The 17,247-nt window shown below is 41.1% G+C and overlaps 1 protein-coding gene across 2 annotated transcripts in view; it reads left to right on the top strand.

The window, feature by feature from the left end:
* The first annotated feature begins 1,864 nt into the window (after positions 1–1,864).
* The window catches only part of KCNMB2 (potassium calcium-activated channel subfamily M regulatory beta subunit 2), a 228,062-nt gene continuing 212,679 nt past the window's right edge, over positions 1,865–17,247 (top strand). Inside the window, exon 1 of one of the 2 annotated variants that reach the window (XM_075570750.1) lies at positions 1,865–2,220. The gene's annotated coding sequence lies outside the window, so the exon portion shown is untranslated. Of the gene's footprint in view, positions 2,638–17,247 lie in introns of both variants that reach the window. The other variant, XM_075570751.1, reaches the window with a different exon arrangement.

The raw sequence follows: 17,247 nt of genomic DNA, 5'->3' as shown, positions 1-17,247 counted from the left end.
ACAAGAAGCTTCCCTACGGACAATGGGTCAGTGTGACCTCTGGGATGTGCCCCAGTAAATATGGAGCTTTATTTATTTATTTATAAAATATTTTACCAGGAAGTAATACATTGAGAGTTACCTCTCGTTTTCAAGTATGTCCTGGGCACAGAGTTAAGACAAATAATACATGTTTACAAATACAGTTACATAATGAGCAGGGTATACGTTATATACAAGACATTGCATGCACAGTTAAAGATAATTTATATTATGGGCGTATGAAACAGTTACAGACCAGATTAAAATGTGTGACAGCCTTAGATTTGAAAGAACTTAGACTGGTGGTGGATGTGAGAGTCTCTGGTAAATTGTTCCAGTTTTGGGGTGCACAGTAAGAGAAGTAAGAGAAGGAGGAGCGGCGGATACTTTGTTGAGCCTTGGGACCATGAATAGTCTTTTGGAGTCAGATCTCAGATGATAAGTGCTGCATGTGGTAGGGGTGAGGAGCTTGTTCAGATAGCTGGGTAGCTTGCCCATAAAGAATTTGAAGGCAAGACAGGAAAGGTGAACTTTGTGCCTAGACTCGAGTGATGACCAGTCTAGTTCTTTAAGCATTTCGCAGTGATGTGTGTAATAGTTGCATTGGTAACGGTGCTGTAGGTATTATTGCCTTCACTACAGTTTACCTACTGTATTAAATGCAGGTTCTTGACCCTTTTACTGCCAGAGGGGCCTTCAACAGCTTACCTCAAACAAAAGGGGGCAAGTAGATGGCAGTGCTGCATTTGGAACTGGAATGTTTGCGTGAGTCTTTGAGGCGTCAGTCTGCTCCTCTCTGAGTTGTTGGCCAGCTCTGCTGTGTCATGTTATCTCGATGGCTGCAGATGTTTCTTCATTAGCGTGAGAACCCACAGGCATCCAAACATCCAGGGTCTCTCCCCATTCAGGGCCCTCACCTGCAGACTTTATTCCCGATGATTCTGTGTTACTGTGATATTTCTACACATAAAAATGCCAATTGTTCTTTGAAGTGAAATAATGCAATACAAATAGTCATTATCACAATGGTCAGTGGGTGGAAGTCAGGCACTAAATTGTGTGTTTGCATGCCAGACTTTGTGTCCCCAGAGACGCAGGATGAATAGCTAAACCGTACTGCTCCAGTGACAGTCACGGCTATCTTTTATTGTATGATTATACAACATACATAAATGACATATTTGCTACTATTGTTTCCCAATTAACAGTAGTTTGTGTTTATTTTGTATCCAGTACAGTTCTATTTGTGTACTTTTATTGTCCTTGGGAATGTTTATCATTCGGGTGGCTCATCCTTTTTAATAAATCTCATTTTCTGCCATGTCCTTGAAGAAAACATTCTCCAATATACTTACACAGTTTGGAGTTTGCTTTTCAAATCACAAACAGCCTGTAAATTATAGCTAATTGCAGATCATCCCAGCCTCTAATTGTGTTGAAGCTTCAAAGTCAACATTATAATGCTTGCCAAGGTAATAACAGATCCTCCCTTATGTGAAGGTTTAGACGTTTTCAGGAAAGTAACTTTTTTTTTTCCAGCAGGTCTCGCTGGGGCATACTGTGCATGATTGAGCCACCTGTGCTGAAGCAGGGGTATCATGAAAACCTTACCTGTTGGTGTCCCTTGAAGACTGCAGTTGCCCACCCCCGGTATAGGGAGGAGGGTGGTTCTCTGAGCTTTAGTTTATCATAGTTTTCAGTGAATTGTACCTTTGTGCAATGTCATGCCTTCTAGATTCACTCATGAAAGCCCCTTTGGGTGATTTCACTGATCTCAGAAATATTTTGCCACCCACTTTTAATAGGTTGATTGTAATAGCATACGGCTTTCATAGTGGCCATTGTACGTCTATTGTAACATGTATTAAAAGAGTCTGAGTGTCAAACACAGGCTAATACATCCCAACTAAAAAAACATTGAAGCTGCCTTAATTGTGCTTCAGATAACTCATTTGAAGCACAGCTGCCTTGTGTTCCTGTCACTCCCACTGTCCTTCTAAACTCTTCCAGACATTTTGAGCAGGCACCTACCTCACAGCCATGAGTTAGCAGAGTTTGTGACATCAAAGAGCCCAAAAGGCTTAAGCACAAGAGGTAATGATGACAACATTTCACAACTGGTGGCAGTTTGGAGGATTCCACTGGATCTCTGATAAAAATTAGTCTGTGCGTCTGAGGAAGATGTGACAAGGAGCACAGGTAGGATTTGCATGCAAACACAGAAAGCTGTTGCTTGTTTTAATGATGCTTGATGTCATTTTGCTGTGTGGATGGATTGCTGTTGCATAGCAGGCAGGCTAACAAGCCACAATACGAGAGAAAAGATGTCTGCTTACATCCCTAATAAAATAATACTGCTGATAGTGTGCTGTGTTTTATAGCAGAGATACCTAGAGGACAGGCTGGCTGTAGCCTGCTGCTGAGTGTGCCTTCACCATGGAGTAGGATGCAAAGAGGTCATGAGGAAAACACTTGGCTCTTATCTTCCATGTCAGCTGGGTTGTTGGCAAGCTTGGGTGTGTTGTGTGGACACTGAATCCTGAAACAGGGAGAAGCAGACACTGCCAGCCCTGAAACCTGTAGATAAGGAATCTGCTGCTGGCATGCATACATATTGTAAGTGTGAATACTGGGCTGAATGGATGGGATTGTGGCTTTTGGAGATGATTTCTGTATAGAGAGAGACATCATTAAGTAGGTTGCACATTATAAAAAGCATTGAGATGTGTTCATCCATTTTGCATAATGAAAGAGGGATCTGTACTGTTTACATTTGGCTATTTGTGGGCAGATAAGAGCTTTTTGAAGGCAGTAGGTTTGTTATTATTCAGGATAGGGAACACTGTATTGCTTAGGAACAGATTCTATTGATAAAGCTGCTGCGTTGTGAATCCTGAGACAGGGACATTAAGGTTGTGAGCTGGTTAAATGAAGCAAAGTTGCAAGCTGAATAATACAGCTGGCTATGTGATTGTTAATCTGTTTGAAGATTCAGGGGTTAAGGTACCAATAAAAACAAAATGTCAGTGCAGCATGTTAAATATTCACATTGTAAACAAAGGACTATTCACTGTGAGTCATTTCTCGGTGTCCTTCTGTCTTCATTTCGGTTTCCCTGAAGGCATATAATTATTATGAAATGGAATAGTCAAACTGGAAGTTAATTAAATACATTAGAAGTTTTAGTGCAGCTATAGAAGTGATATATTGGCATATGTATTTTTTTTTTCTTTAAACCAACAAAAGTTTTTCCATTAATGAATAATTCAATTAATGGCAGAGACTGCCAGTACTTTAAATATATGCAGTGTTTTTAAAGCAGGGGTTTAGCCCATCTGAAAACATCATTTGCTAAGCATTGGTTCGTAATATGTTGCAGGGCTCTGGCATTGAAGGAGTTAAACATGGTTATGTGCTTTGGTTATTACTCAAGGTTATTATTCAGACTCCACCTATTTAAAGATGCAGTTCTTTTTAATGATTCGCCTTTCTTTTCATTGTGTGCTGTGCTGCTTCACTGTGATCACGCACCAACCTGATTGGGACATTTGCCAGGAGTTATGTAAATGACAGACATAGAACACATAATATAAAATATATATTTGTCAAACAATAGTCTGCAGGTGTTCTTCAGTAAGTTACGAGCCTTTAACTGGAGCCTAAGCCAAGCAGCACATAGTAGGTATTCTGTGATAAAGTATAACACATTAGAAATTCATTATTTGGGAAATAGCTGTAAAATAGTTGAGTTTTCACTGCCTCTTCAGCTTTTGAACCAAGGTAAAGGTAGTCCTTGGTGGTGACGGCGGTGCGCGCTCCGCACACCAGACACTTGCCTCTATCAGACAGGCCCCAGTGAGTTCTGCTGTCTATGCTCACGAAACGCTCTGGCGCGTCAGCCAGCGTGCGGCGACGCGGTCACATGGTGTGCTCAGAGCCAATGGCAGCAGAAGTACAGAGCTTGCTCGGGCAGCGAGTTTCAAACTAAAGCATTTTGTGCCATAAAAAATGGTCGAAACCTAAGAAATGTTACAATTTCCCAAATAATTTCTATGCACAATACATTCAGGTTTAGAAGCAAACTGTATTCTGCTGTTTCGTACTTTTTACCGTCACACTCCCTCCCCCCCATTGTGGCCACAAGACACATTTCTTGTCTTCCCTGCTGGCTGACGCGCCACAGCTCTTCGTGAGCCAAGACAGCAGAACCCACTGCGGCCTGCCTGATAGAGGTGTGCAGTCACCACCGGGGACTTGGTCTTAAGCTGTGCCCGTGCCGCCAGGCGTGTGCATGTAGCAGCCAACACTGGGGCCATAGCCTTAAAGCAGCAGGAGCCCCTGCCATGTGGAAGTGGAAGCCCTGTAGGATGTGTTATAGATTGGTTTATTGAATGGGCTAATACTGAGGCCCAGTATAACTGGATTTATTGATGCCCCGCAGTAATGATGTCACGGCTTCCTTTCATTAAATATGCAGAGCTTTTGTAGTAGTGAATCTATAGATATACTGTGAATTCTAGGAATGGGATCTCAAGCATTTCTTTCTACCTTATAACCTAATACTGCCTGAAAGGCCAGCATTGTGTGGCTGCCCCTTTTGGCAATAAAAGGGTTAAAATAGTTATTTTGTGTTGGAACAATCTTACGAATGAATTACAGTGTACGATTGGAATTTAAACCTTTTTAAAGATGCAAAAGGCATCTACTTGCCATCATTTTGAAACGCCATTAAAAACAGAAAAGTTGATTTATTAAACTAACATGGTCCAACTTTTCTATTTAAATATCCCATTAAACTCATCTGCCCTGTGAGGAGAATTCCATCGTCACTGCACACAGAGTAACGCTATCATTCCGTGGTTGGTTTCCTATGATTTCAACAATATACTGGTGATATACAATAAATGACCACCGTTTTCATCTAGTACAGGAGTGGCCAACTCCAGTCCTGAAGGGCCACCAACAGGTCATTTTTTCAGGATATTCCTGCTTCAGTACAGGTGGCTCAATCAGTCCCTGCTTCAGCACAGGTGGCTCAGTCTTCGACTGAGCCACTGATTGCGCCATCTGTGCTGAAGCAAGGATATCCTGAAAACCTGACCTGTTGGTGGCCCCTGAGGTCTGCAGTTGGCCACCCCTGCCCCTGGTACATGGACTGACTGTCAGATTGCATTTTCTGGGAAGTTGCTCCTCTGAAAGACAACACTGACTTATTAAAGCTCGGAATGGTATTTGATCCTCGGCGCATGTGGACTGTGTAGGTGAGGTGAATGTGTCAGTGAGAGTGATAACCTCAGGTTCAGGCAGCATGGGCTGTGTGATTTACTGACACACATTGTGGTGCTGTTGGATTTTATGGTTAAATGGCGTTGCGGTTTAGTTTGTTTAACAATTACAGAGAACAGTCTTTACCCTTTTGCCGACGAATTAAAAACAGATTAATTAGTGCATAGTGTAGTCTTTAACTTTTGATAATAATAGTCAGAACCAGAGCCTTAATTATGGCTAATTAAATGTTTTACTTTTCTCAATGCAAAATCCCCTGCTAAAACAACAACTGCACCCATAATAGTTTCATTACCTCTGAGGTCCTGAAGTGTTCAAGCCTGTAATGTGGGAATGTGTGTTTGTGGGATGTTGTACTCTCATCCCAAACAATCAATCAGTGGTGGATTTCCCATGTCCGCCCCCATATACTTTTGCCGCACTCTCGGGCCTCATGGGAAGTCACTTAGCTGTTGCGGCCGCCTCCTTACCTGCCGCCCTCCTTCTCCTTCTGCACCGAAGGGTCAAATGACACTGCGGACGTCACCCGGCATCTCATTGCCATGGCAACGCGAACGTCGCAGCATCAAATGACATCATGGCGCTTCTCGTTACTATGGCAACGCGACGCCGTGCGATGTCATGTTGGTGGCGTCTGCGGCGTCATTTGACGCAGGGGTTCAGAAGGAGGGAGGAGGCTGCCACATGTAAGTGCCCGGGGAATCCACCGCTGCAAACACTGACCCCGCGCTCTTGAAGAACTTTGGCTGCTCCTGTGTTTTTGTTAATGTTGCAAATTTGGATTTTCAGAGTGACCAAGATTAAGTGGCAGCTTGAGGGTTGTGTGATGGGATCATGCCATGTGATGTCATCAGATATGTCATTGCTGATGTCATTTCTGAATTGTATCCAAACTCTGACAAAAACCTGCTCCTTGATCTCAGGACCCATCGTGCAAAATGTGGTTACGATATCTTAAGAGGGGTCCCAATGCAGCGAAGAGACAAACAGCTGTCCAAAATATATAGTACAGTCGATCGTTTTACTGTATTAACGAACATATTTTACAGTACAATGGTACTGATGAACGTGACATCAAATAGCCCTGTCTAAAAACTAAAACAAGTTATCTAATCCCAGTGCAAAAATAGTAGAAAACGACCAACTCCGATGAACTGACATTTTAATCAAGAATAATGCAATGCAAATGGAGTGACACAATTGGTGTTAAAAGGGTATTTTCCTCTTTGTAGAAGCGCGTCGTGATGCGAAGCAGATGTTGACATTTTGGGGGACGCATACGTCACAGTTTCTCGGCTGAAAAATTGGGGTAAAAAATAGCAACAGATTTATAAAAAAAAAAAAAAAAATCCAATAGAAAGTGATGGCGTTTGTTTCTTGCTAAATCTGGTGCTGTTCTCTTGCCGGAGTTTGGCAGCCGGGAGACTTTGGTAGAGATTCAGTCAGACTTACTGACCCCAGAGCCACGCCCAAAAAACATAAGGTAGCGACTCTGTGGACAGTATAAGTTGTGGCTTCCTGCGGGTGGTCTGTGCTATCGTATGGGACACCCCACAGAGAGAGGGCGGAGAACGTTAGTCTGGCGATATCTGTACATTAACCCCCCCTGTCTCCCATACATATTGTATTAGTTGTGTAGAGTACATCAGACAGGATCAGTTCAGCAATCAAAGGGGTTCATTACATTGTGACGTTTTATATGGATATGATGTGATTTATTACCGGGCCTGTCTGTATTCAGGGAGCCGTGAGACCCTGAAACTAGCACTTGTGCACTTTCTTATGATACTATGTGCACTTTATTTCTTACTTATTACATAGTACTGTAATAAGTTACATAGTAGATGAGGTTGATAAAAAGACACAGTATGTCCATCAAATTCAACCCATGCTACATTTAGATGGCAGATACTTATCCTATATTTGTACTTGCAGAATATTGATCCAGAAGAAGGCAAAAAAACAAAACCCCAGTGAAATATTATCCAATGCTGTCTCATTGGGGAAAAATATATTCCTTCCTGACTCCAAATATTGGCAATCGGATTACTCCCTCGATCAACATCCTTCCTATGTTTACATATTTGGGATATCCCTGTATACCTTTCCTTTCTAAAAAGATGTCCAATTTTTGGGGACGATATCTATTGTATCTGCGATCACAGTCTCCATGGGTAATGAATCCCACATTGTAACTGCCCTTAATGTAAAGAACCCTTTCCTTTGTTGATGGTGAAATCTCCTTTCTTCAAACCTTAACGAATGACCCTATGTCCTTTTGTAATAGTTATTTTCAAAGCTCCTTATATTGACCCTGAATATATTTGTATATAGTTATCATTTCCCCTCTTAGATGCCTCCCTTTCTAATGTTAACAAATCTAAATTAACTAGCCTCTCCTCGTAAATAAAATTATCCATCCCCTTTATTAATATGGTGGTATTAGCGTATTAGCGCCATATGCTGGACACTGTGACTGTGGCAGAGACATCAGTATTCCGGTACTCCACCTGATTTGCACCTGACGTTAGTGCGTGGAAGGGAGAGAGAAATCTCGGCGGTTCCTGGTTGCAGCTGTCGGTAACTGCCACACTGTGGCTCTATGCCTGATTAAATCAATCTTGATGTACGCATAACCTTGAAACACCTTATATATAAAACAATGTTTATTACATTTTTCACGATGAGTGTTGTGCGCTTTGTATGTATCTGCACACATAACCTGCCCCTTTCTTGTCCCAGCTCCGACTGGCATTGTGCTCACAGCGCGCGAAATGTATCTCTTTGCAAGCAGGGAAGTTCCAGAGCCTTATTGGCTAGAATGCGCCATGTGACCCTGGTCCCTGAGGCTCATGGGACATGTAATCCTCGTATAGAGCCTTTCCTAGGGGTCACCGCTTCACGTGCTTACATTGTGCATGCACGACTTCCTGCGCATGCGCGACTTTCCCCAAGATGGCGGCGCCCTTTACCGGGAGCCTCTGCGATGCAGTCGCCCACTTCAACAGCCCGCAGCCTTCCACACTACAGTGGAGGTAAGGGAAAGGGGACACAGGGGGGAACTTAGCTACACTTACTTTGTAAGTCGCCTGTTTATTCTTGGTTCCCAAATGCATAACCTTACATTTATTGGTATAAAATCTCATCTGCCATTTACCTGTCCAAGTTTCCAGTCTCTCCAAGTCCTTCTGGAGTGAAATTATATCCTGCTCTGATTCTACTACCTTACACAATTTAGTATCATCAGCACAGATGGAGACTTTGCTCTTGATGCCAACCTCAAGGTTATTAATAAACAAGCTAAAAAGCAGGGGTCCCAGTACCGATCCCTGAGGTACTCCACTCACGACTTTAGCCCAACCTGAAAAAGTTCCATTTATGACAACCCTCTGTGGTCTGTCCTTCAACCAGTTTTCAATCCAGATGCATACATTATTACTGACTCCAATTTGCTTTATTTTGTACACCAACCTCTTGTGTGAAACCATATCAAAAGCCTTTGTAAAATCTATGTAGACCACATCAACTGCATTACCCTGGTCTAAAGTCCTACTTACCTCCTCAAAGAAACTAATGAGGTTAGATTGGCATGACTTAACCTTCATAAATCCATGCTGACTATTACTAATAATTTTGCTATCCTGTAGGGATTGCTGAATATTATCCCGTATTAAACCTTCAAGTAGCTTCCCAACTATTGATGTCAGGCTTACAGGTCCGTAATTCCCCAGTTGTGATCTAGCTCCCTTTTTAAATATAGGCACCACTTCTGCTTAATGCTAAATCTTGTGGTACGGAGTCTGTGGAAATGGAGTCCTTGAATAGTAAATGTAATGCTTTGGATATTACTGAATTTAACTCCTTAAGAACCGTTGGGGTGCATACCATCGGGGCCAGGTGCTTTATTTACTGTCATTTTATCAAGCCGCCTATGCACTTCCTCCTCAGTTAACCAATTTGTCGTCAATCTAGAGGTTGTGGCTTTCTCCTAAATACAGAGGCAAATATTTTGTTTAATACCTCTGCTTTTTCCTTATCTCACATTGAAAGGGTCCTATATTTTCTTTTCTAATCTTTTTGTTATTACGCTACTTAAAGATCTTTTTAGAGTTGGTCTTACTTTCTATTGCAATCCTGTTTTTTCATTTTTTGCTAATTTGATTGCCCTTTTTCAATTTTTCTTATATTCCTTATAATTCTGAAACAATGCCTCCGTCCCTTCTAACTTTAAGAATCTAAACGCCTGCCTCTTCTTTTACATTTCCTCCCCTACCTGTTTATTTAGCCACATTGGTTTAGACTTGTTTTTTTTATATTTATTACCCAAAGGTATATACTGGTAAGTGTGCTTGAGTAATTACGCTGTTGATATAGATATCCTTTTATTCAATTGAATTATTGATCATCCTTAATTATGCTCCATGCTCCTGTCATATTTTTGGGCTTTAGTGCAGAGTTTCTCAACCCTCTTCTCGGTGACACCTCAGCAAGACCACGTTTTGGGGACAACCAACCAGCTAATCACATAAAAGATACAGTTCCCAGGGCCGTGTTACCCACTAGGCATTAGGGCCCCCAAGGTTAGTGGGCCTCCGTAGGTTGCGTTGGGTCGGTGCTGCGGCTCCCCATCTCCCTATTCCGCAGCCCGGTGGTCACTATCTGCCATACTCTCCCTCTTCCTGTCGGGCACCGGGATCCAACTTCTGCCCGACCGGAGGAAGGATCTGGAGAGACACCTTACCTTGGGCAAGGTCCAGGGAATGTGAGAGGGGTGTCTCTTACCTTCTCCAGACTGGACCTCCTCCAGCAGTGTGGCATTGCCATGGCAACACAGCATCAAATGACGCTGCGATGCATTGCCATTACAACATGTCACATGACGCTGCAACATCATGACATCGCAACGCTGCAAGAGGAGAGCCGCCTCAATGAAAGGCCCCCAAAGTCTTGGTGCGTAGGGGCCCCAGAGGGTCTTAAACCCCCACTGTAAATTCCATAGGATTTAATGGCAGTGATAACGCAGAATATCCCAATATAAACGCGTCAGCAATAACCTCTGCTACATCTGTAAGGGCAGACGTGCTTGGGAATTTATTGATTATACCTAAATTCTGTTCTGGATTTGTAGTCCCAGGAGAGGTTATTATTAACTGCTTTTGGGGTTAAAAAAGAACATTAAGGATTCCGGTCGAAGCACTAAAAATAGGAATTACTTACTACAAGCTTTCATACAGTATCAGAAATAGCATCCCTTAATGCAGTCCCATATACTCCCACAGGGCCTCACATGCACACAGCATACAATTTATGTTTTCACAATGAACAATCAATGTAGTCCTCCATACCTAGTCTCCTGGAATATTGATTACATTGTGCAAGATTGCCAAGTTTTAATCAGTTGCAAACGATCAGAGGATTACGACAGCAAGTGTCATTGCAATCTTTTTACAGGTCCCTGTGCTGCAGATATTAACAGGCAAAGTGCCTCACCCCGCTAATAGGATATATTGCCACTCACCTGGATGCACTGACGTCAGCTGTAGTGCAATCATGAATGACAAACATCTCAGAAATACTGCTGTTGCGCTCATAAAATTTTCTATCTGGTGTGTGCAGTTTCCAGATACAAACATGATACTGTAACAAGCAACATTCCAGTCGTGAGTAAAACCAATGTCAATTTGAATGACCCATTCAAATTATAAATAGCTGTATTTGGAATAGTGCAGAAGTAGAAGAAATAAGTGTATCCGGCGGCTGCTGTTCGATATTCATGTATGACAACTACTGTATGATGTGCGCAACAAAGTGCAAATAGGGTGGTGCAGTGAATAAAAATGTGATTATAATTAAATAAATTGTGAATAAAGTGAACGTGAACAAAATTGCAGCTCAAAAACCCTTAAGTGGATGGTTTGCAGAATCCACTTCAATAGTAGGACGTCTCGGGGATCAGGGGAGCGCAGGTATCAATGTGTGGAAAAATAAAGGCACAAAATAGTGCAAATACAGTTTTGAATCAAACGATGTGATGTATATTATCAGGTGAATGGAGACTCACGTGGCATCAAATAAATTCAGGCATGTCAGAGATCAGAGGCGAATGCTTGACTCTGTAGTGATGATGGATAAATAACCCCACAGCTTGATGTCTGATATGGTTTTAGCAGCCTACACGGCACCTCATCAGTTAGAGTGTATGGGAAAAAAGAGAGGCTTCCATAGCGTAACACGACAATAACAATTTATACACGCAATAAAATTAACACTTACAGTGTCTTAGATCAAAATAGGCACATAAAACAAGCGATATCACCAGCTCCAGTCTCCTCCGTCTCTGGCCTCACGTTCCAGACTGCAGGAGTTGTCTGGATCTGCTAACACACAATTGGCACGACCGGAACGGGGTTCCTCTGTATCCTCAGTCCCTGCTGTGCAAGGCACCAGCATCCAAGGCTCTGCACCGGGCACACAGCAGGTACGTCTGACGGCACAGTCAGTATCGTGGGGAGACAACTGGTAGGCTTCCGGGCGGCAGCTGATGACGTCACAGGCAGCGACTCTACGCGTTTCACTAAACAGTGTAGCTTCGTCGGGAGTCATGGTGACGCTAAGTGAGCCTCTCTTAAATACCCTCAACAGCATAATCTAATTGGCCAGAATAATTACTTAGACCAGGTAAACACCCATAGTCCGCCAAACATTGGAAAAGGGGCGGAAGGGGGGCTTGAGGAAGGGGGAAAAACCCCAAGCTATACAGAAAACACAAAAACATTATATATATACAACTCGGACAAGATAAACGCAGGCGATGTACATAGAAGGAAGCAAAGAAAGAGATTATATTAGTAACATAAATTATAAAAACGGAATAATGTCTATTTCAGCATTCAAACCTGCTGGATTCATGGTTTTAACCCTATGAGTCCAGAAGGTTTCTCTTTTGCCCAAAGCAAGTGACCTATTTCCTCCCCTCCAATGGGGTAGAACATGTTCAATCCCTCTAAATTTTAATACATTTGGATCAGAATTGTGATAAATCTCAAAATGTTTAGGAACACTAGGAGTTTGTATTTTATATCTAATATTACTCATGTGTTCCATGATCCCCATTTTAAGAGGTCTCGTGGTTTTTCCGATATATTGTTTCTTGCATGGGCATTCTAACATATAAATTACATAATCCGTTTTCAGTTAATAAAATGTGACATTTGAAAATTCTCCCCTGTAGAATGAGAGGAAAAGGTCAATTTGTTCTGGGACCCTAAAATACAGACTTTACTATTCCCACATATAAAGAATCCTATTGGACTTTTAAGCAAATTCTGGTTCTTTGTTTCATTAAGGACTTTGAAAGTGCTAGGAGCTATCATACTTTTTAGATTCCTAGCTTACTAAAGACAACTTGTACCCTATCAGCAATTCCGTTTCCCAGTACCGGATCATTCTTGAGTACATGCCAATGTTTATTTATTATTTTGGTAATTTTGCTGGCCTCACAGTTACATTGCGTAGCAAAGGTGGTTTGAAAATCTTTTGATGTGTCTTTTTGTAGTAGTTTTTTAGGGTATATTAGATCTTGTCTATTTAACTTATCTGTCCTTTCAATTGCTTTTTCTATAACTGATGTGTCGTAGGATTTCTCATTAAATTTCTTGATCAAGACTTCAGATTGTTTTTTATATATTTCTGTCTCAGTACAATTTCTCCTGATGCGTCTTAGTTGTCCAAAGGGGATATTTGATACCCATTTTGGGTGATGGCAACTTTTCCTATGTATATAATTGTTTCCATCCACTTTTTTGAAGAAATTCTTTGTCTTCAAACTCCCTTAGTCTATATAGATTTCAAGATCAAGAAATTCAATATTTTCTTTGTTAAATTTAGAGCAAAATTTGAGATTCCTATCATTGTTATTAATATATATGAGAAAGTCCTGCAATCCTTTTACATCTCCCTCCCATATAACAAACAGATCGTCAATATACCTCCTATAGAGGACCAGGTTTGCCCCAAAGCCATGCTGTGACCATATGAAGTCATCCTCCCAGATGCCCATAAAGAGGATCGCATAGCTTGGGGAAAACTTGGTCCCCATAGCAGTACTACAAATTTGAAGAAAATATTCATTATCAAACCAAAAATAATTGTGGCTAAGTATAAAGGTGATACATCTAAAATAAACTCAATTTGTATTTTGTCCATATTCGGATCGGCAGATAGTATTCTTGAAATTGCATCCAGACCCCGATCGTGATTAATTGACGTATATAATGATGATACGTCACTGGTAACAAGAATATAGTCATCTTTCCACTTAATTTTGTCTAATATAGCTAGTATGTCTGTAGTGTCTTTTAAATGAGATCTGTTTTTAATTACATATCGCTGTAATATGATATCCAAATAACATGACAAATTGGATGTCATAGAATCGATTCCTGCGATTATAGGTCTTCCAGGGTTTTTTTGGAGGTCTTTGTGGACTTTCGGTAAAAAATAAAACAGAGGTAGTTTAGGAAATCTATTAAAGATAAAATTTAAATTCCTCATCTTTGAGGATACCTAAATCGTTCCCTCTATTGAGCAGGGTCCCCAACTCAACCAGGAATTCCTTTGTAGGATCTTTTGATAATTTAATGTATGTGTCTTTATCATTTAGGATCCTTGATGCTTCCTTAACATAAAAACTCCGGTCCATGACCACAACTCCCCCCCCCCCCCTTTGTCCGCCTGTTTTATAATGATATCTGTATTTTCTGTCAATGCTTTCAAAGCCTCTCTTTCTCGTTTCGTTAAATTTGAGTCAATGCTCTTTTTATTGAGGGCCAACGTTTCGAAGTCCTTAGTTATCAATTGAGAAAAGACTTCCAAATGTTAGCCCTTAGAGAAGCTCGGAAAAAACGTTGATTTTGGTCGCAGGTTAGTATGTATGAATTTTTCTTCAACATTATTCTCAAAATTCCGAATGACACTATTTTCTTGGCTCCTAGCTAAAAAATGTCTCTTTAATGTTAGTTTACGTAGGAACCTATTGGCATCCAGAAAAAGATTACAATTATTCGGCCCTACTGTACTGTATGATGGCAGTTAATATTGTGCTTAGTTTGCTCCGTGGTGGAGGAACCAGTACTCTTTTTATGTGGTTAAGGAACGATCTTCGAATGGTGGGGATTATCTTGGGCAAATTTCTTAAATTCTTTGCCTCTGTTACCAAAATGAAATTGTAAGCCTTAAGGTCAAGAATTTCTGTATTCTATTATTTATGTCTCCAAAAAAATTAAATTATATATATATATATATATATATATATATATATATATAAAACATAATACTGAGTTAAGTTATGGTGAGTAAAAAAAGTGACAAAAACCCTCCACAGGAAAGCAAATATGCAAATATAGCTGTATGCTCATCTGCATGTCTTAGGTTGCAGACCTGCCTAAGACATGCAGATGAGCATACAGCTATATTTGCATATATATATATATATATATATATATATATATATATATATATATATATATTCTGGCAGCTGCTTACCCAAAATGCCACAGTCATATTTTTATGATTATTATAATTAGCTAAGCATAAGACCACGTTGGATAAGCATTATATCGTGCTTGCTATTTTCTGGCTGTAAATTGACGATTAAGTGGTCGTTTTTAGTTTGCCTGTTTTAAATATAAACTTGCTTTGTGCCAGGTAATGATATGAAGAATGATTATATAGAACAAGGGGCTTTAAGATGCAGTTATTATAATCATATTAGAAGCACCATGTTCGCTCTTTACTTTTCATCCATCATTTAGTCTTCCTGGTCTGAGAGTTGAAATTACCCCTAGCCTAAAAACATAGTTACATAGTAGATGAGGTTGAAAAAAGACATGCGCCTGTCAAGTTCAACCTATGCTAAATTTAGACGACAGATACTTTATCCTATATCCGTACTTACAGTATATTGATCCAGAGGAAGGCAAACAAAAAAACCCCAGTGACACATCATCCAATGATATCTCATAAGGGGGAAAATAAATTCCTTCCTGACTCCAAGAATTGGCAATTGGATTACTCCCTGGATCAACATCCTTCCCATGATTACTTATTTGGTATATCCCTGTATACCTTTCCTTTCTAAAAAGATGTCCAACCTTTTTTTGAACAAATCTATCGTACCTGCCATCACAGTCTCCATGGGTAATGAATTCCACATTGTAACTGGCCTTACTGTAAGGAACCCTTTCCTTTGTTGCTGGTGAAATGTCCTTTCCTTCAAATCATTTACATGTATTAAGCCTGGACTCGCATGTCTGCTGTTTATACAAGATCAGACCATTAAATAATACAGTGATAGTGAAGTCCTGCATGACATTAAAACATCGTCCCCAATGCCCTTTTGGAAAAGATTCCGGGTATAAGGGATTTATGATGGGGCAGAGAGTTGAATTCGGATAAATCATTCTGAATAGATTGATTTTTCTATTCTACTGCTCTACCGTAGTTAAACCTTAAATCAATGCAGAACACAATATTATGCTCCTTTGCAACTGAACGTAAAAAAGGGGCACTTACGTTTTTGTTAATCGTTCATTATTCACACGTTTATTTTATCCTCTAACACAGGTGCTCAAGGCGCCCCAACAGGTCAGGTTTTCAGGATATCCCGGCTTCAGCACAGGTGGCTCAATCAGTCCACGCGTCAGCACAGATTCTCATTCTTTGACTGAGCCTCTGAGCCACCTGTGCTGAAGCTGAGATCCTAAAAACCTGACCTGAGGGGGGGTTAGCAGGGGGCTTGAGGAGTGAAGTTGAGCACCCCTGCTCTAACATACAACTGTATGCAATTGAATAGAAAAGTTTGTACAGTGAGTGCAAAGTTAAAGTAATTAATGAAGAACTCTAAATAAATCAAGAAGAACATTTTTCTACGGAATGATTAGACTTTGCTGTGAGCATTAATATATTGGATGATAAATGAGTTGAGAAAAGGCACAGAAGATATTTTGAATCTCATTGAACAGTCAGAAAAAAAAGCTGAAAACAAGCAAAAAAATAAATAAATATATAAGTATTTTCAAACTGGCAAAATGATGCTACAATTAAATAATATAGTGATTTTGAATCCTCCTTTTTTGGGTCAGAAAATCAGTCTCTGCGCACACACGAGCACAAAAACGACATCAAATATATGTATATGTAGAGGTATCTGTACCATGTTAGCCGAGCTTAATAATCAAAAACATATACTCCATACCGTTCTGTGGCTAACGAAATGCTTTTATTTGTGTGAGCTTTCGAGATACACTGATCTCTTCTTGGGGCGAAGTTACATGACCAGGGAGGCTGCAAGGTAGCTCCCCGAACCCACGTGGGACATACAAATAACGACAGGATCCGAAATGGGAGGTATAAAAGGCTGCAGCTATTTTTAACAAATACCTTATGGGGTAAATGCCACTCCCTGCCAGAGTGCTACTTTGATAGGAGGGGGAAGGGATGGTCAGCCGACCCTTGAACCGCTGACCTCGTGTCCCCTTAATGGCCAGGCCCGTGACCCAGTCATTGTCACGGGCGGGCTCTCGAAGTCATGTCTAAATGACCCCACCCCCTTGTACTTTCCCCGGGCTCAAACAGCCCAGCTCCCAGTCTGGCAAGAACAAGCACCTAACCCCAAGAGCCGCCACTGACGGGCCTATTTAACCCCCCCCTTTAAACAAGGCCCGTACTGCTAAACCCGCCAGGACCCTTTCCAAGCCCTCCTGCAAACTGTTGTTAAAAAGGTACATCCCAATATCCGACATGTGGACCCCGTCTGCTAAATCCACACCACGACGAGCAACAGGAAAAGCTCCAGGGACGTTACGTTCTTGATGAGCTGAGACTTGCGGCAATGCTCCGGGCACCACGCGCCGCTGAAATAAGTCCCAAAACCAACTGACC

This window comes from Ascaphus truei, chromosome 14 (genome assembly GCF_040206685.1).
Source record: "Ascaphus truei isolate aAscTru1 chromosome 14, aAscTru1.hap1, whole genome shotgun sequence".
NCBI classification, from domain to species: domain Eukaryota; kingdom Metazoa; phylum Chordata; class Amphibia; order Anura; family Ascaphidae; genus Ascaphus; species Ascaphus truei.
The sequence above is the reverse complement of the archived record's forward strand: the minus strand, read 5'-3'. Positions and strand labels throughout refer to the sequence as shown.